The following is a 17,454-nucleotide window of genomic DNA, read 5'->3' as shown; positions in this document are numbered from 1 at the left end:
AAATACCCAAATACCAACCACATGGATTCTACATTTTATTCTACATGTTTTATTACTTATCCATCCATGTTATTTTTATGATGCTTTTCAAAATAAATTGCAGACATCAGTATATATCCTCCTAATACTTCAAAAGGCATATCATTAAGTAGGGTTTAGTATGGTTTCATTTTTTTCATTTTTAAGGTACATTCACATGCAGTGTAATGCACAAATGTTAAGTATAAATTTGCTAATTTTTCCCAAATCCATACACCTGTGTAACCCAAACCCTTTTCAAAATTTAGAACATTGCAATTATGCCAGAAAGTTTCCTCATGTCCCTTCCCAGTCATTCCCTACCCCAACTCTCAGATGTAACTACTGTTCTGATTATTTTGCCTCACAGATTAAATTTTTCTATTCTAAAACTTCATATAAATGAAATCATGCAAAGCATAATGCCTCTTTCACTCAGCATGTTATTGAGATTAATTCATGTTGCCTGTATCAGTGGTTCATTCCTTTTTATTGCTGAATATTCTCTTGTATGAATATGTCAGTTTGTTTTTTTCCATTTTCCTGTTGATGGACACATGGGCTGTTTCCACTTTTCTTTCTTTTTTTTTTTTGCTGTTATAAATAAAGCTGCTATGAACATTCTTATACAATTTTTTTTATGAACACATGTCTTTATTCCTCTTGAGTAAACATCTAAGGGTGGAATCATTGGGTCCTAAGGTAGGTGTATGTTTAGTTTCATAAAAAACTGCCAGACCTTTCTTCCAAAGGATTGTACCATTTTACGTTCCTTCAACAATGGGGACTTACCGTTACTCCACATTTTCTCCAACATTTGTGTTTGTCTTTTTTATCTTAGTATTTTTGGTGGGTGTGTAATCATTTCCAGTTGATACTTAGATTGTTTCTATAATACTTGTGCCTAGAGTAGCCCTCTTGTCAGATCTATCCCTTCATCTTTTTTAACACCACCCCCTACAAGGAACGGCTGAAAACATTCTTTGTGATAATAGTTAAGGTAACCTAAAACTCAGGTTGAGTTATTCTTTCTCAAACATGGAATACATTGCTCACCAGTTACTTTTGCCTTAATGGAGACCAACCTAGGAAAAACCTAGGTTGCTAAAGGGACATGTCAGACTGTTTCCACATGACTGCTGGAGCTGGACAGGATGGCACCAAAACATTGTAATAAAACAGAATATGACCTTTTCCTATAATAATTATGCGTTCATGTTATTTCTAAACCAGGTGAATTTTTGATGCTAATAGGAAAGCATATTAAACAACCTTTATGCTTTCCCCAGTAACTATATTAGATCTCTGTGTGGTTTTAATTTATATTTCCTTATTAACTAATGATAGTAAGCACATTATGTGTGTGTTTGCCATGTGTAAATTTTTAGTTTTCTTAACAAATTTATTGAGGTATAATATACATACAGTAAACTATGCATATTTAAATAATACAATTTGATCGTTTTGACATGTATGCATCCATGAAACCATTGCCACAATCAAGATAGTGAATACATCCATAACCCCAAGAAGTTTCCTCTTGCTCCTTTGTAATCCCTCCCTCCTGCCTCTCTGTTCCCCTCCCCCTTCCCAAGGCAACCACTAATCTGTTACTGTCACTTTAGATTAGTTTGAATTTTCTAGAATTTTATATACATGAAGTCACATAGTAAGTACTTTTTTTTCTGGCTTCTTTCACTCAGTTTTGTTACTTTGAGATCCATCTGCATTGCATGTATCAATAGTTCATTTCTTTTTATTGATGAGTAGCACTCTATTATATGTGTATAATCACAATTTGTTAATACATTTACCTGTTAATGTACATTTGGGTTATTTTCCTTTTTTGGCTACTACAACCAAAGTTACTATGAACAGTTGCATACAAATTTTTATGGACAGACATATACATTATTTCTGTTTGATAAATACCAACGAGGGAATGACTGAGTCATAGGTTTAGGTATATGCTTAACTTTTTAAGAAGCTTCCAAACTGTTTTTCCAAAATGGCCAAACAAAATTAATCTGCATGATGTGATACTCTATATAGAGAACCCTAAAAACTCCACATAAAAACTAGTAGAACTAATAAATGAATTCAGGAAGGTAGCAGGATACATGATTAATATACAGAAATCTGTTGCATTTCTTTGTACTAACAATGAAATATCAGAAAGAGAAAGTTTAAAAAAAAATCCTGTTTAAAATTACATCAAAAAAATACTTAGGAATAAACTTAACCAAGGAGGTGAAAGACTTATACACTGAAAACTACAAAACATTGATAAAAGAAATTTAAGATGATTCAAAGAAATGGAAGGATATCCCATGCTCTTTGATTGGGAGAATTAATATTGTTAAAATGGCCATACTACCCAAAGCACTCTACAGATTTAATGTGATCCCTATCAAAATACCCAGGACATGTTTCACATAGAACCAATAATCGTAAAATTTATGTGGAAACAAGGAAGACCCAGAATTGCCAAAGCAATCCTGAGCAAAAAGAACAAAGCTGGAGGCATAGTTCTCCCAGACTTCAGACTATACTACAAAGCTACAGTAATCAAAACAGCATGGTATTGGCACAAAAACAGACACATGGGTCAATGGAACAGAATAAGAGCCCAGAAATAAACTCACACACCTATGGCCAATTAATCTACAACAAAGGAGGCAAGAATATACAATGGAGAGAAAACAGTCTCTTTAGCAAGTGGTGTTGGGAAAGCTGGACAGCTACACATAAATCAGTGAAATTAGAAAACTCCCTCACACCATATACAAAAATAAAATGGTTTTAAGACCTAAATACAAGACATGACACCATAAAATTCCTAGAAAAGAACACAGGCAAAACATTCTGGGACATAAATCGTAGCAATATTTTCTTAGGTCAGTCTCCCAAGGCAGTAGAAATAAATGCAAAAATAAACAAATGGGACCTAATCAGACTTAAAAGTTTTTACACAGCAAAGGAAACCATCAATAAAATGACAAGACAACCTACAGAATGGAGAAAATATTTGCAAACAATACAACTGACAAGGTGTTAATTTCCAAAATACATAAACAGCTCATACAACTCAAAAAAAAGGCCAAAAGACCTAAGTAGACATTTCTCCAAAGAAGACATCCAGATGGCCAATAGGCACATGAGAAGATGCTCAATATTGCTAATTTTAGAGAAATGCAAATCAAAACCACAATGAGGTATCACCTCACACCAGTCAGAATGGCTATCATCAAAAAGTCTACAAGTAATAAATGCTGGAGAGGGTGTGAAGAAAAGTGAAAGCTTCTACACTGTTGGTGAGAATATAAATTGGTGCAGCCACTACAGAAAACTGTGTGGAGGTTCCTTAAAAACTAAAAATAGAACTATCATATGATCAGCAATCCCACTCCTGGGCATATATCCGGAAAAGACGAAATTAATGTAATCTTCTTAATTCAAGAAGATACATGTATCCCAGTGTTCATAGCAGCACTATTCACAATAACCAAGACAAGGAAGCAACCTAAGTGCCCATCAACAGACAATTGGTTTAAGAAAATGTAGTATATATACAATAGAATATTACTCAGCTATAAAAAAAGAATGAAACACTGCCTTTTGTAGCAGCATGGATGGACCTAGAGTATATCATACTAAGTGAAGTAAGTCCGACAGAGGCAAGTATTGTGTGATATCACTAATATGTGGAATCTAAAAAATAATACAAATGAATCTGTGTACAAAACAGACAGATTCACAAACAAACTTATGGTTATCAAAGGGGAAATGGGGGGAGGTATTAGGAGTATGGGATTAACAGATACAAACTACTGTAAATAAAGTAAACAGCAAGGATTTATTGTATAACACAAAATCTTGTAATAGGATTTCCTTGGTGGTGCAGTGGTTAGGAATCCGCCTGCCAGTGCAGGGGACACGGGTTCGGTCCCTGGCCTGGGAAGATCCCACATGCCGTGGAGCAACTGGGCCTGTGCGCCACAACTACTGAGCCTGCACTCTAGGGCCCACGTGCCACAACTACTGAAGCCCACGCGCCTAGAGCTGTTCTCCGCAACAAGAGAAGCCACTGCAATGAGAAGCCTGCGCACCACAACGAGGAGTAGTCCCCGCTCGCCGCAACTAGAGAAAGCCTGCATGCAGCAACAAAGACCCAACACAGCCAAAAAAATAAAATTAAACAAAAAATCTTGTAATAACCTATAATGGAAAAAAATATGAAAAAGGTACATATATATAACTGACTCATGTTGCTGTATACCTGAAACTAACACAATATTGTAAATCAACTATATTTCTATTTTTTTAATGTAAATTGCTATGGACAAAGACCCAAAGAAATTAATCTGCAAACTCATGACTGCTTTCCAGCATACCAAGGGCCAACTGTGTTTCTAAAGAACCTCTTTTGCCAGTTATGTGTTTTACTGTCATTATATAATTTATTACATTAATCCATGAAATGTGAGTATTAAAAAGAAAAATTTGCTTTTACTATTAAAAAGTTAAATGCTTTAGAAAGACTTGTTATAATCAGGTCACTAAAAATTTCTGTCAAATAAGGAGTGGACAAAGTAGCTGTGAAAGATTGAGAGATGTCTTAGCCTTGGGTTCCCTCAAAAACAGAGCCTGAAGCAAAGCCTATGTGCTACTTCTTTGATAAGGAGTGAAATCCCTGCAGGAATGAAGAGCAAGAGGAATGAAGCAGATACAGAAGGAAATCCAGGGCTTCCCTGGTGGCGCAGTGGTTGAGAGTCCGTCTGCCGATGCAGGGGACACGGTTTCGTGCCCCGGTTCGGGAAGATCCCACATGCCGTGGAGCGGCTGGGCCCATGAGCCATGGCCGCTGAGCCTGCGCGTCCGGAGCCTGTGCTCCGCAACGGGAGAGGCCACAGCAGTGAGAGGCCCGCGTACCGCAAAAAAAAAAAAAAGAAGGAAATCCAGTATCAAGCTGGCTAAGTGCAACTAAATGCTTAATCTCATGAATCAACCTCTGAGAAGGCACATGAACTGCCCCTGGGCAGTATGTGAGGGACAAGATGGGGAAAAATGGAGAATAATCTATCCCCCAGTTTTTATCATCTGCCACTCTTCAAAGCTCATCCCCAGAACATCATTCCCCTGAATTTCCAGACTGCACAAGGCTGAGTTCACCTTGACATCAATGGACAGAAACCAAGGGGAACTCAGAGAAAAGTGATGAGTGAGGTCGTTAGGCAGGTTGTGCCAGCATGAAGTTTGCAGAGTCCACACAGAATGGTGTTGGTAGCAGTGGCTGGAAGAAGAGAGGGGTGAGGCCAACAGAATTTGATTTTGTACAAGGTGTCTGATAAAAGGGGGAACTGAAAAAAAATGGAAGGATTCTGGACTCAGATTTCTTCACTTGTATCTCTGGGTTCTGGTCTGCTTTAAAAATACCAGTTCTGGAAATGATATCCAGTGAGTGTGGTTTATGCCAGAAAGATGGGAGAGAACACCAATCAGCAAAATCAAACCTAAAGAAAACTTCTTGGCCTTATATCAAAGATAGTTAAATGAATGTACCCTTTTATATTTTAAGTTGGAATAAAATGTTTGCAAGTTATGTATATCTTTATACAATGATTTCCTTTTTAATTAACTTTTTAAGTTAACTGACCAGCCAGCCTTCCTCAATAATGTCAGATAATAGAACTTGTTTATTCTTTCTAAAAAATTTAAGCCTTATTGATTTATTTTGATAGTTTGATTTTAATAGTTGGGAGATACTGATTTTTTTTTAATTGAAGTATAGTTGATTAACATTGTTGTGTTTGTTTCAGGTGTATAGCAAGTGGTTCAGTTACACACATATATATTATTTTTCAGATTCTTTTCCATTATAGGTTATTATAAATATTGAATATAGTTCCCTTTGCTGTACAGTAAGATATTGATCTTTAATAACTGCTTTATTGTGCTATAATTGACATACCATAAAATTCACTCTTTGAAAGTGTACAATTCAGTGATTTTTAGTATATTTACAAAGTTGTGCAACCATCATCACTATGTAGTTCTAGAACTTTTCATCACCCCAAAGAGAAACCCTATACACATTTGCAGTGATTCCCATTCTTCCTTTCCCTCAGTCCCTGGCAACTGCTACTCTACTTTCTGTCTCTATGGATTTGCCTCTTCTGGACATTTTATATAAATGAAATCATGCAAAATGTGGACTTTTGTATATGACTTCTTTCACTCAGCGTAATGTTTTCAAAATTTCATCCATGTTGTATCATGTATCAGTACTCCATCCCTGTTTTTGGCCAAATAACATTTCACTGTATAAATGTAATATATTTTATCATTTCATCTCTTGATGGATGAGTTGATTCTAATTTTTAGCTATTTTCAATAATGCTGCTATACACATTTATGTACACGTTTTTGTACAGCTACGTGTTTTCAATTCTCCTGATACATACCTAGGAGTAGAATTACTGGGTCATATGGTAGCTCCATGTTTAACTTTTTGAGGAACTGCCAAACTATTTGCCACAGCAGCTGAACCATTTTACATTCTCAACAGCAGTATGCAAGAGGTCCAATTCCTCCACCTCCTTACCAACAATTGTTATTTTCCATTTTTTATTATAGCAATACTAGTGAGTGTAAAGTGGTGTTTCATTGTGGCTTTGATTTTTATTTCCCTAATGACTAATGATGTTGAGCATCTTTTCATGTGCTTACTGGCCATTTATATCTTCTTTGGAGACATATCTACTCAAATCCTTTACCCATTTTAATGGGATTGTCTTTTTTTTTATTTTTTATTTTTTGGGATTGTCTTTTTATAGTTGAGTTGTAAGAGTTCTTTATATATTCTGGATATAAGTCCCTTATCAGATGTGTGACTTGCGAATATTTTCTCTCATTCTGTAGGTGGTTTTTTCTCTTTCTTGATGGTGTCCTTTGAAGCATAAAAGTTTTTAATTTTGATGAAGTCCAATTTATCTGTTTTTTCTTTTGTTGCTTTTGCTCTTGATGTCATAAGAAACAATTGCCTAATCTAAGGTCATGAAAATTTACTCCTTTTTTTTGTTTGTTTTGTTTTTTAATATTTATTTATTTGGCTGCGTCGGATCCTAGTTGAGACACGCCGGATCTTTGTTGCAGCATGTGGGCTCTCTAGTTGTGTCTTGTGGGCTCGGGCTTAGTTGCCCTGAGACATGTGGGATCTTAGTTCCCCGAGCAGGGATCGAACCCGGCTCTCCTGCATTGGAAGGCAGATTCTTAACCACTGGACCACCAGGGAAGTCCTACTCCTATTTTTTTTCCAAGAGTTTTTCATCATTTAAGTTGACTGTTTAATCTATAATATTGGGATGAATGGAATTTAATGTTAACACTACTTACTTTTTTATTCCTCCATCTATTACCTGGAAAACAAATGGCAGTTTGATTCTAAGTTTATTCACAAACTCGAGGCTGGGGACTGCCCTGGGAGGGGTGAGCATGAGGGCTAGGAGGGATGTTGCTGGGAGTCCATTCCCAGTAAGAGTTGGTGAGAGAAACAGGCCCCAGCCACTGGCTTCACTTAGAGCTAGAGGAATAAAATTTCATCTACTCCTAAAAGGAAGCGCAGGGGAAACAAGGTACTGCCAACATATCAGTTCAGGCCCACTGGTGGGTTATCTTAAATATTTTTACTTCCCCAGAGTTGAGGTGGTTGTGGTTTTCACATGGTCCTACAGTGAGTGAATACACATTCTATGATCAGTGAGATTAATACCTGTTATTTTATAAATATTGACTCTAATAGGTGACAACAAAATAGTGTCTGTGATATAAGCTTGTATGACTTTCTGATCAATTATTAACTTTTTCTGTCTCAGAATCTATCTTAGAATTTTGATAATGTATTATGATAAATATGTTACCCATTTTATTTATTTATTTATTTTAATTAATTTATTTTTGGCTGCGTTGGGTCTTTGTTGCTGTGTATGGACTTTCTCTAGTTGCAGTGAGCAGGGGCTACTCTTTGCTGCGGTGCGTGGGCTTTTCATTGCAGTGGCTTCTCTTGTTGCGGAGCACAGGCTCTAGGTGCATGGACTTCAGTAGTTGTGGCTTGCGGGCTCTAGAGCACAGGCTCAGTAGTTGTGGCACACAGGCTTAGTTGCTCCGCGGCATGTGGGATCTTCCCCAGCCAGGGCTCGAACCTGTGTCCCCTACATTGGCAGGCGGATTCTTAACCACTGTGCTACCAGGGAAGTCCCCCTGTTACCCATTTTAAACTTAGTAGACTACACAGAAGTGTCTAAGAATGCTTTTGAGTCATCGCAGGGACGTGACTGCTAATAAGGACTAAAACATTGAGACACGGCAGCTTCTGTGGCTATCTCATGAGTTTGATCATTGAACTCATTAGGTGCTCTATCTTCAAAGAACAGCGTTGTTAATTGTGCTTTTAATGACATAGGAATAAAACAAGATGCATTTTAACAGCTATTGATACCTGCTAGAAGAAACGTATGTTAGGCAAGGAAGTGCAGGTAATAATAAAATGTCCGTGTCAATGAATACTATAATTACATACAGATTAATGAAATAAGACTTTGTATCTTCTGATGTTAATCTAAAATTCTGATGATGGAAAATGCTATATTTAGGTGAGTTCAAAAGTGCATAGTCACTGACAGTCATTCTAATAAACAATATCGTTTGGGGTATAGTCCTGGAGTTAATACTTAGAACATTTACTCATCTTTGAAAAATATATTGGTGTTCCAAGGAAAATCAACAGATTAATCAGGAGGGAGGGGAATTTGCTGAGTTCTTTTTTTAGCAGAAAAATAGTACAGACTCATGAAAGACTATGAGGAGTAGGGAATGTCCTTAGTGAAGTAGGATCCAAGGTGTTGGAAGCAGCTGGAAATGCCCCGTTTGGGATTGGTCTGTGTCAGTATATGACTGAGGACAGGAAACCTGGGAATCACAGCTCACTGAAGCTCCTTGGCCTCAAGCTCCTTATCACAAGGGAAGGAACTTAGTTTGAAGTGGTTTCTGTTGGTGTCTCTCCTAAATCTGGGTCTGTATTTCAAGAAAGGGGTCTAGATCTCTTCAAAGAACCAGTTACTGTCAGCCTCTATATCTCGGTGTCACTCAGTAACAGGGCACCTTACTGTTCCATTGCAGGTTTGAATTTTAAAATGTTCAAAAGTGAGAAGTAAATCTCTCTCTCATGCACTTTCTGAGTCTGTGTCTGGGCTGTCTCTAATACTTCTCTTTTACGTTTGGAGCTAAAATCCATATGGAATTGATTTTTGCTTATAGTGTGAGATGGCGGGGTGTCTCTTTTCTTTCCCTTTTCATAGAAAAATCTAATTAATCCAGCACTACTTTTGTAATGACACCTTTATCATAAACCAGGTGTCTATATAAGGACTCTACTCCATTCCATTGGTCTATTTGTCAATATTTTCACCAATATCATACTGTATTAATTACTGTAGATTTATATCTTAATATTTAGTAGAGTATGTCCTCACATATTTTTCTTTCTCAGGAGTGTCATGGTTATTCTTGACCCTTGACATATTCTTTACTCTTCCACTTTAGAATCTACCTGTCAGGGACTTCCCTGGCGGCGCCGTGGTTAAGAATCTGCCTGCCAACGCAGGGGGCATGGGTTCGATCCCTGGTCCGGGAAGATCCCACATGCCGTGTAGCAACTAAACCCGTGCACCTCAACTACTGAGCCTGTGCTTTAGAGGCAGCGAGCCACAACTACTGAGCCCACGTGCCACAACTACTGAAGCCCACGCACCTAGAGCCCGTGCTTTGCAATGAGAAGCCACTGCAGCGAGAAGCTTGCAAACCGCAACGAAGAGTAGCCCCTGCTTGCCACAACTAGAGAAAGCCCGTGCACAGCAACAAAGACCCAACGCAGCCAAAAATAAATAAACAAATAAATAAATAAAAGAATCCATCTGTCAATTCCACAAAAATTAACTCACTGCAATTTTGATTGGGATTACATTGACTCTATAGATAAACCCAGAGAGTAATGACATCTTTACTATTTTGAGTCCTCTAATACATTGATATAGTATATCCCTCCATTTATTTACGTCATTTTCAATTTCTCTAGAAATGTTTTTAGGTTTTCTGTATAGAGATATTGCACATCTTTCTTTAGATTTATTACTAGGTGTTTGATATGTTTTGATGCTATTGTAAACAGTATCTTTAAATTTCATCTTTTAATGGTTTGATGCTCAACAAGGGAAGTTCCATTGATTTTTGCATACTAATCTGTATCCTGTAAACTTGTTAAACTCATCTAATAATTCTAATATCAATCTGTGGATTTTATTTTCTAAGAATGCAAAGAATTCAATTTTTTAAATATAATTGTCCCCTTTTATTCTTTTAAATTTATTTATTTATATTTTGGCTATACTGGGTCTTCGTTGCTGCGGGCGGGCTTTCTCTAGTTGCGTCAAGCAGGGGCTGCTCTTTGTGGTGGTGTGCAGGCTTCTCATCGCGGTGGCTTCTCTTGTTGCAGAGCACGGGCTCTAGGCGCATGGACTCTGTAGTTTGCAGCAGGTGGGCTCTAGAGTGCAGGCTCAGTAGTTGTGGTGCACGGGCTTAGTTGCTCCATGGTATGTGGGATATTCCTGGACCAGGGCTCGAACCTGTGTCCCCTGTGTTGGCAGGCAGATTCTTAACCACTGAGCCACCAGAGAAGTCCCAAGAATTCAATTTTATTTCCTCTATCTTTAACACTGTTTTCTATTTTTCTTGCCTTATTGTATTGGTTAGGATCTCCAGTGTGTTCCTGATTTCAGAGTGAACAGTTTTAACATTTCACCATTAAGTACCATGTTTCCTGTAGTTTTGTTTTCCGTAGATACCCTATAACAATTTATAGATGTTTCCTTCTATCTATAGTTTGCTAAGAGTTTTTTTTCATGACTACATGTAGAATTTTATCAATGCTTACATCATTAAGATAATCATGATTTTTCCTCATTTCTTCTGTTACTGTGGTGAATTGCACTGATTAATTTTTATATGTTGAAACAATCATATTCCTGAAATAAACTCAACTTGGTTGTGATGTATCCTTTTATATTTTGCTGGATTCATTTGTTTAATGAAAACCTTAACTTCTTGGTAGGATATATTAATTTGCAGTATTCCAATGTTTTTGTTGCAACAACTAGAAAATAACATGGATAAATTGCAAATTTATATTTGTAAAGATATCAGAGAGTCGTGGAACAAAGAGGAAAGGGTGAACTAAAATTCCAGAACAGTAAGAACCCATCCTAGGTAAGCTAATGATTGTTTTCTTCCCTGGTGGGCTTGACTTAAACAGGGAGACTGTACTAGAAGAAAAAGAAGCCAGAAGAATTTTTGACAATCACACAGAGCTGGTGTGACCTATTAGAAACTGGAAGAGCCCAAATGCAAGGCTGGTTTTCCCCATGAGACATTTCCTGAGGGTGATGTGAGGCTGGGTGCTGGCCAGAAAGGCAGATTGTGATCTCCCATTGTCTTGTGGTGCTTGGGGAAAAAAAATCCTTCTAGGGAAAGGAGGCTTTCACAAATTCACAACTAGTCTGTCCCTCAGGTATACATACATGGGTGAATAAGCTTGCTAGGGCTGCCATAACAGAGTACCACAGACTGGGTAGCCTAGAAAAGTTTATTTTCTCACAATTCCTGAAGCTATATGTCCAAGATCAAAGTGTCAGCAGGGTTGGTTTTTTCTGACGCCTATTTCCTTGGCTTTTGGGTTATGGTGGTCTCCCTGTGTCTTCACATGGTCTTCCTTCTATATATGTGTCTGTGTCCTAATTCTTCTTATAAGGACATCCATCATATTGGATTAGGGCCCCTCCCTAATGAACTCATTTTAACTGAATTACCTCTTTAAAGACCCTATCTCCAAATACAGTTACATGCTGATTACTGGGGGTTAGGACTTCAACATGTGAATTTGGAGCTGAGAGGGGATGGGGGACACAATTTAGCCCATAACAATGGGGTTGTATGCAAAGAGCTAAGCTCAAACCTCTGAAGGACACAACTACAGGGCTAAAGAATCAGAGACTATAAACTCTCAATTAAAAGCCCTGACGCAACTCAATCACTGATTGGATTGAGGTGATCTGTCCTTCAGTCTATCTGTCTAACTGAGGAAAGGGGGACCCTTCACTAATGGAAGATACCAGCTGGAGCCGCCTTCTTTTACACACAAAGTCTGTCATATAATAAAAGATTATTAGACGTGTAAAGAAGGAAAAGGTGACCAATGACAAAGACAAAATACTAATAATAGAAGCAAACCCTTCCTTTCATTGAGAAGGCTTTAAATTATAGATTCAATTTAGTTACGAGTTACTGAATTATCTGGTTTTTCTCTTTCTTCTTGTGTCAATTTTGGAGAATTGGATCTTGCTAGAAATCTCTTTCATCTAATTTTTCAAAATTATAAAGTTTGTTTATAATATCCTTTTGTGATCTTTTAATATCTAAACAATTTGTAATAATGGTAAGCACATGTAAAACGCCAGAAAGTTCAGTTCACAGCTGATCCAGGCTGTGGTAAGGTAAGATATTTTCTCTTTTTTCCTGATCAGTCTCACAAGAAGTTTATTATGTTCCTTAGCTTTTTTCAAAGAACTATCTTTTAGCTGTGTTGATTTTCTCCATTATATGTATGTTTTTATTGCATGAATTTCTACGTTTATCTTTATTTTTTCCTTTCTTCCACTTTCTTTGGGTTTTATTTCTGCTCTTTTTCTTTCTTTTTTTTCCAGATGCTCAAACTTTTAATTCTTACAAAATATTATAGAAATGAACCCAAACTAAACAGATATGTAAGTATGTACAAAATTTTACTTCTGAAAAAAAATCTATAAAAGTAGACAGTTAAAAAAACCAAAAAGATTTAAAACCAGTACTATGAAATTGATTTTCTCAAAGTAAAGTAAAAATAATTTTAAATTGCTGATTGTAGTTGGTTTTCTAGGCTTATTTACATAATTTATTGTGGTCAGATGTATAAAGGAGCTTTTTTTTTTTTTTTTAGAATATCTTTGGTTTCATTTTATTTCATCAAATAATCCTGAATTTTTTTCCCTTTGCAAATCTTTCAACATGAGGACATAGCATTTAAGGTACAAATCAACTTTGGTCTTCTTGCTATTGAGTCACAGGTTAAAAAGGCAATGTGATTTGTCCTCTTTCAGGATCAGACATTCAAAGAATTCTAATCAGTTCACTTGACAGAAGTGAGCTCGTGCTTTGAGGGGTAAGCAAGATAAATTGACTGAAACATTGGGAGTCTGCTGTCTTGAGTCTCATGTTCATTGCAGTTCTTTGGTTAACCATATCATGTAGACATCAAACTCATCCAGGCATCTGAAAGGAGATTCAGTAGTGGACCACAGGGAAAGAATGAAGCAAGCCATGGAAAAAACAAAACACCACCACCAACAACAACATTCACCTCTGGAGAAGGCCCTTATGTTATTGAAAGGAGCTTTGTTTCTCTCTCCAGGCTGAACTGATATAGTAACAGTTTCATTCTTGTGGTCAAAATTCATTTTTCCACAAATAGGCTGGCTGAGATAATAAGTGGTCAAAGTACAATTTGCATTGTAAAGTCAAAGACCTTCTAAATTGTTGATATGTTTCATATCTATGGGTTCTTATTTCCTCCAGTAATTTAATAAACCTTTCAAAAGTCCTTACTTTATTATCCAGATCAAGATACCTTTCTCTTGCTTCTTAGTACTGCCCCATTATTTCCTCTTGATCTCCATGACTAGCATGTTCTGCCTATATCTTTTGTCTTAATCTATTAACTTCTTTATCTAGAATCGATGCAGAATTTTTTTCTTCTATCTGCTCTGGGCAGATTTATCTTCCTTTTTTGTGACATTTTCTCTTCTAGTTCTTTTTCTTTCATCTTGTTTCTTTTTAGTTAAAGTATCCAAGTGTTCTTTTGTTTTTCTTCAAAATTCCATTTCTCTTGTTTTTGGTTATCCACTTCAGAATCATCAGGGTTTGATTCATCCTTAAGTGGATCTGCTAGCTGATTAATTTTCAGTTTAATTGCATCATCATACTTGTTTTCTGCTTCTATTTTCAGACTTTTAAGATGCTCCATGTTTTCTTTTTGTTGTTCCATATTTTTCTCAACTATTTTCATTTTCATTTTATTTTCTTGAGGCTCATCTTCCAAAGTTGGAACATCTGCAGACTGGAGTTCTTCTATATTCTCAAGTTCCCACATTTTAGAAATACTTTTTCTTATTTTTATCTTAACTCTTTATAATGTAGTTGGCACCTTCTAAGAAAATTTTCATTGTGTTTAATATCCTTTCCAAGGATAGACAAATGTTGCTGAAGATTTAATATCTGGGCTTACTTATTTTCATCCTCCTTCTCCAAGTCAGTTTGAAATAATCCATATCTCTGCTTAGAAACTTAGGTCTTATATTTTCAGATAAATAATAATGTCCCACAAAAACCTGATCACCATCAGCAGTAAAAGCTACAGTTCTTGGCTAGCTTTGGGACTGCACTACTGCACAAGCTACACAATTATTTTTGACTAGTAGCACTGTCTCTATGCCTCTCATGTCAGTTAGGCTGTTTGCAACAACTGCATTTTCTATTTCTAAATCTGTCAGAACTGTTGGAAACTGGATGATAAGCAGCTCTGTGTCTAACATCATACATCTTATTCCAAAACTCAGAAAATATTATCTGTGGCTTGGTGAATAAAACCTTTTCATCAGTGCCTGAAGCATTCTTTCATCAGCATGATTATGGCAACAATAGCTTTGCAGAAGTCCTTTTAAGCAAGGTTCAGTAGCCAGAGCAAGCTCAGGGTCCCAAAGATGAATGCAAGCTCCTGAAGAGCCTATGGGTTTATAGGTAAAATGTCCACATCTATAAGCATCATCTCTGGCTTTGAGAAGAGTTGGACCATGAGGGTCAAATCCTTTTAGTCGATCAGTATTACTTTCAGTTCTTTCAGTTGTTGCTGATTATAGTTCAGCATATACTTCACATCTAATTCTTCTCTCAATTCTGGTATGTTCCTCTTTGTTCTTTTCTATGGCTAAAACTGTTCAATCTCTTGATTGAACTTTCTTGATCCTGTAAGGCCTTTACACTCTCTCCTTTTTAATATATATAATTTTTATTTGATTATAGTTGATTTAAAATGTTGTGTTTCTGCTGTACAGCAAAGTGAATCAGTTATACATATATCCACTCTTTTTTAGATTCTTTTCCCATATAGATCATTACAGAGTACTGAGAAGTGTTCTCTGTGCTATATAGTAGGTCCTTATTAGTTATCTATTTTATGTATCAATCCCAATCTCCCAATTTATCCCTCCTCCCTTCCCCCCAGTAAGCATAAGTTTGTTTTCTACACCTGTGACTATTTCTGTTTCGCAAATAAGTTCACTTGTACCATTTTTTAGATTTCACATATAAGTGATAGCATATGATATTTGTCTTTGTCTGACTTACTACACTCAGTATGACAATCTCTAGGTTACACTAGGTTACACTCTCTTTTTTTTTTTTTTTTTTTTTTTTGCGGTACGCGAGCCTCTTACTGTTGTGGCCTCTCCTGTTGCGGAGCACAGGCTCCGGACGCGCAGGCCCAGAGGCCATGGCTCACTGGCCCAGCCGCTCCGCGGCATGTGGGATCTTCCCGGACTGCGGCACGAACCGGCGTCCCCTGCGTCGGCAGGCGGACTCTCAACCACTGTGCCACCAGGGAAGCCCTACACTCTCTTTTAACTAAGATAATTTTTTTGCCTTTTCAGCTGCTCCAGTTCCAAAGGTTGATTAGTACTTTTTTTTTTTAGTTCTTCAATTCTTTTGCAAAGCTACTCATCATCTTTCTTTAATGTTCAATATGCATTTAGGGAATGGTTATATAAAACTTCAGCTTCATTATAGGCCCTTTTCTTAGGAGTAACATCTCCTTTCAATACCATACGTTTTGGTGTTCAGGCAGTTGTCTCTTGACTAATCTTTTCTATTTTATCTTGAATATCCTTGTATTTTTTCTGCTTCATTAACTCTGACCTGCTGTTTTTCCATTTTCCTGTCAAGTCTAGCAGCACGATCTTCTCCAATTTTTATATTATCTCTGATAGCACTCACTTGTTTTTCAGTTTCATTGACCACTGCCCAAGGCATTTCACAGTTCAAGTACGTTAAATTAGCCTTCATTGTACTTACACTAGCAATACTTTGTAAACGTCTTCTTTCTCTAAACACTGGCACTTTAGTTCAGTAAATTACTCTTCCTTGATTTATCTACTCCTTTGTTCTTTGTTTCCATAATGTATAAATAATCTTCCTTCATCTGTTCAAGTGGGGTTGCTTTCATGAAGAATTTGTATTTGTCTCCCTCAATTTTAGACAGCTATAACTGGTTGCTCATCTCTTGTGTTAAAACAGAAACTGGATTAACAATCCTAGTCACTAGGATGTAAGCTAGGATTAACTGCAATTAGCTCTTCTTTCCTAGTAGAAACCACGTTTCCATTTCACTTTTTAGTTTATAAGATCAACTTCCGTCCATGCTGATGAGACGTCGCACAGCTGTAGAGTCACCATACGCATTTGTTTTATAGGCATCATCTCCACTGTTCCTTAATGTTATTGAGACAGCTGCTGAGTTCCACTGTTGCCAGCAACAAAGTTGATATTAGAACCAAATTTAAAGGGTGTAAGCATGGAATGACACATGAAGTTTCTTAGCTGAATACTCTCAATTATCCCAACTTCTCCTGCAAAGTAGAAGTATCATTAGTGAAAGAAACTGTACATTCATCTTCCTCACTTTATCAGAATCCTCCAGCTCTTGTCTCAGTCTTTTGGCATTTTTAGGAGAGAAGTTTTCTTCCTCTCTTTTGGCCATCAGGTCTCAAACAAGACGAAGTCTCCTCAAGGAACCAATCAGTGGGACTGTCGCGGTGCAACCCTATGCTAAGGCTACTCTGGGAGCGTCCTGGCCTCGCCTGGCCGCCATTGGCCCCCTGGAACCGCGTGCCTGCTGCCCGGTGCTCTGCACCTGCCTCTGCTGTTTTTCTAATTTCATGAGACATATTTTTAGATCATAAGTTTTTCCGTCTTCCTTCTTTCCTAATATGTGCATTTATATGCTGTAAATTTCCCTCTCAGCATGGCTTTTACTGCATCTCCCAACTTGTGACAGGTTGTACTTTCAAGTGTTAATCCGCTTAAAATATTTTCTAATATCCTTAATGATTTCAATGTTTGAACAATGCACTATGTAGAAATGTATTTCTTAATTTACAAATGTGTGAATTTTCTACTTAAAATTTTATTTATTTCTAGCTTAATTCCACTGTGGTCAGAGAATATGCTCAGTATCATTTC

The 17,454-nt window shown here is 37.0% G+C and overlaps 1 pseudogene across 1 annotated transcript; it reads right to left on the bottom strand.

The window, feature by feature from the left end:
• Positions 1 to 13,230: 13,230 nt before the first annotated feature.
• On the bottom strand, positions 13,231 to 16,972 carry LOC309824877 (structural maintenance of chromosomes protein 6-like; annotated as a pseudogene). Its single transcript has 2 exons — positions 15,842 to 16,972; positions 13,231 to 15,206 (listed from the first exon to the last, which is right to left on the bottom strand). The product of its transcript is annotated as a structural maintenance of chromosomes protein 6-like (transcript).
• Between the last annotated feature and the right edge of the window lie 482 nt (positions 16,973 to 17,454).

Source organism: Grampus griseus, assembly GCF_964374135.1.
Source record: "Grampus griseus genome assembly, chromosome: 7".
In the NCBI taxonomy this organism is placed as follows: domain Eukaryota; kingdom Metazoa; phylum Chordata; class Mammalia; order Artiodactyla; family Delphinidae; genus Grampus; species Grampus griseus.
This window is presented reverse-complemented; position numbering and strand designations above follow the sequence as displayed.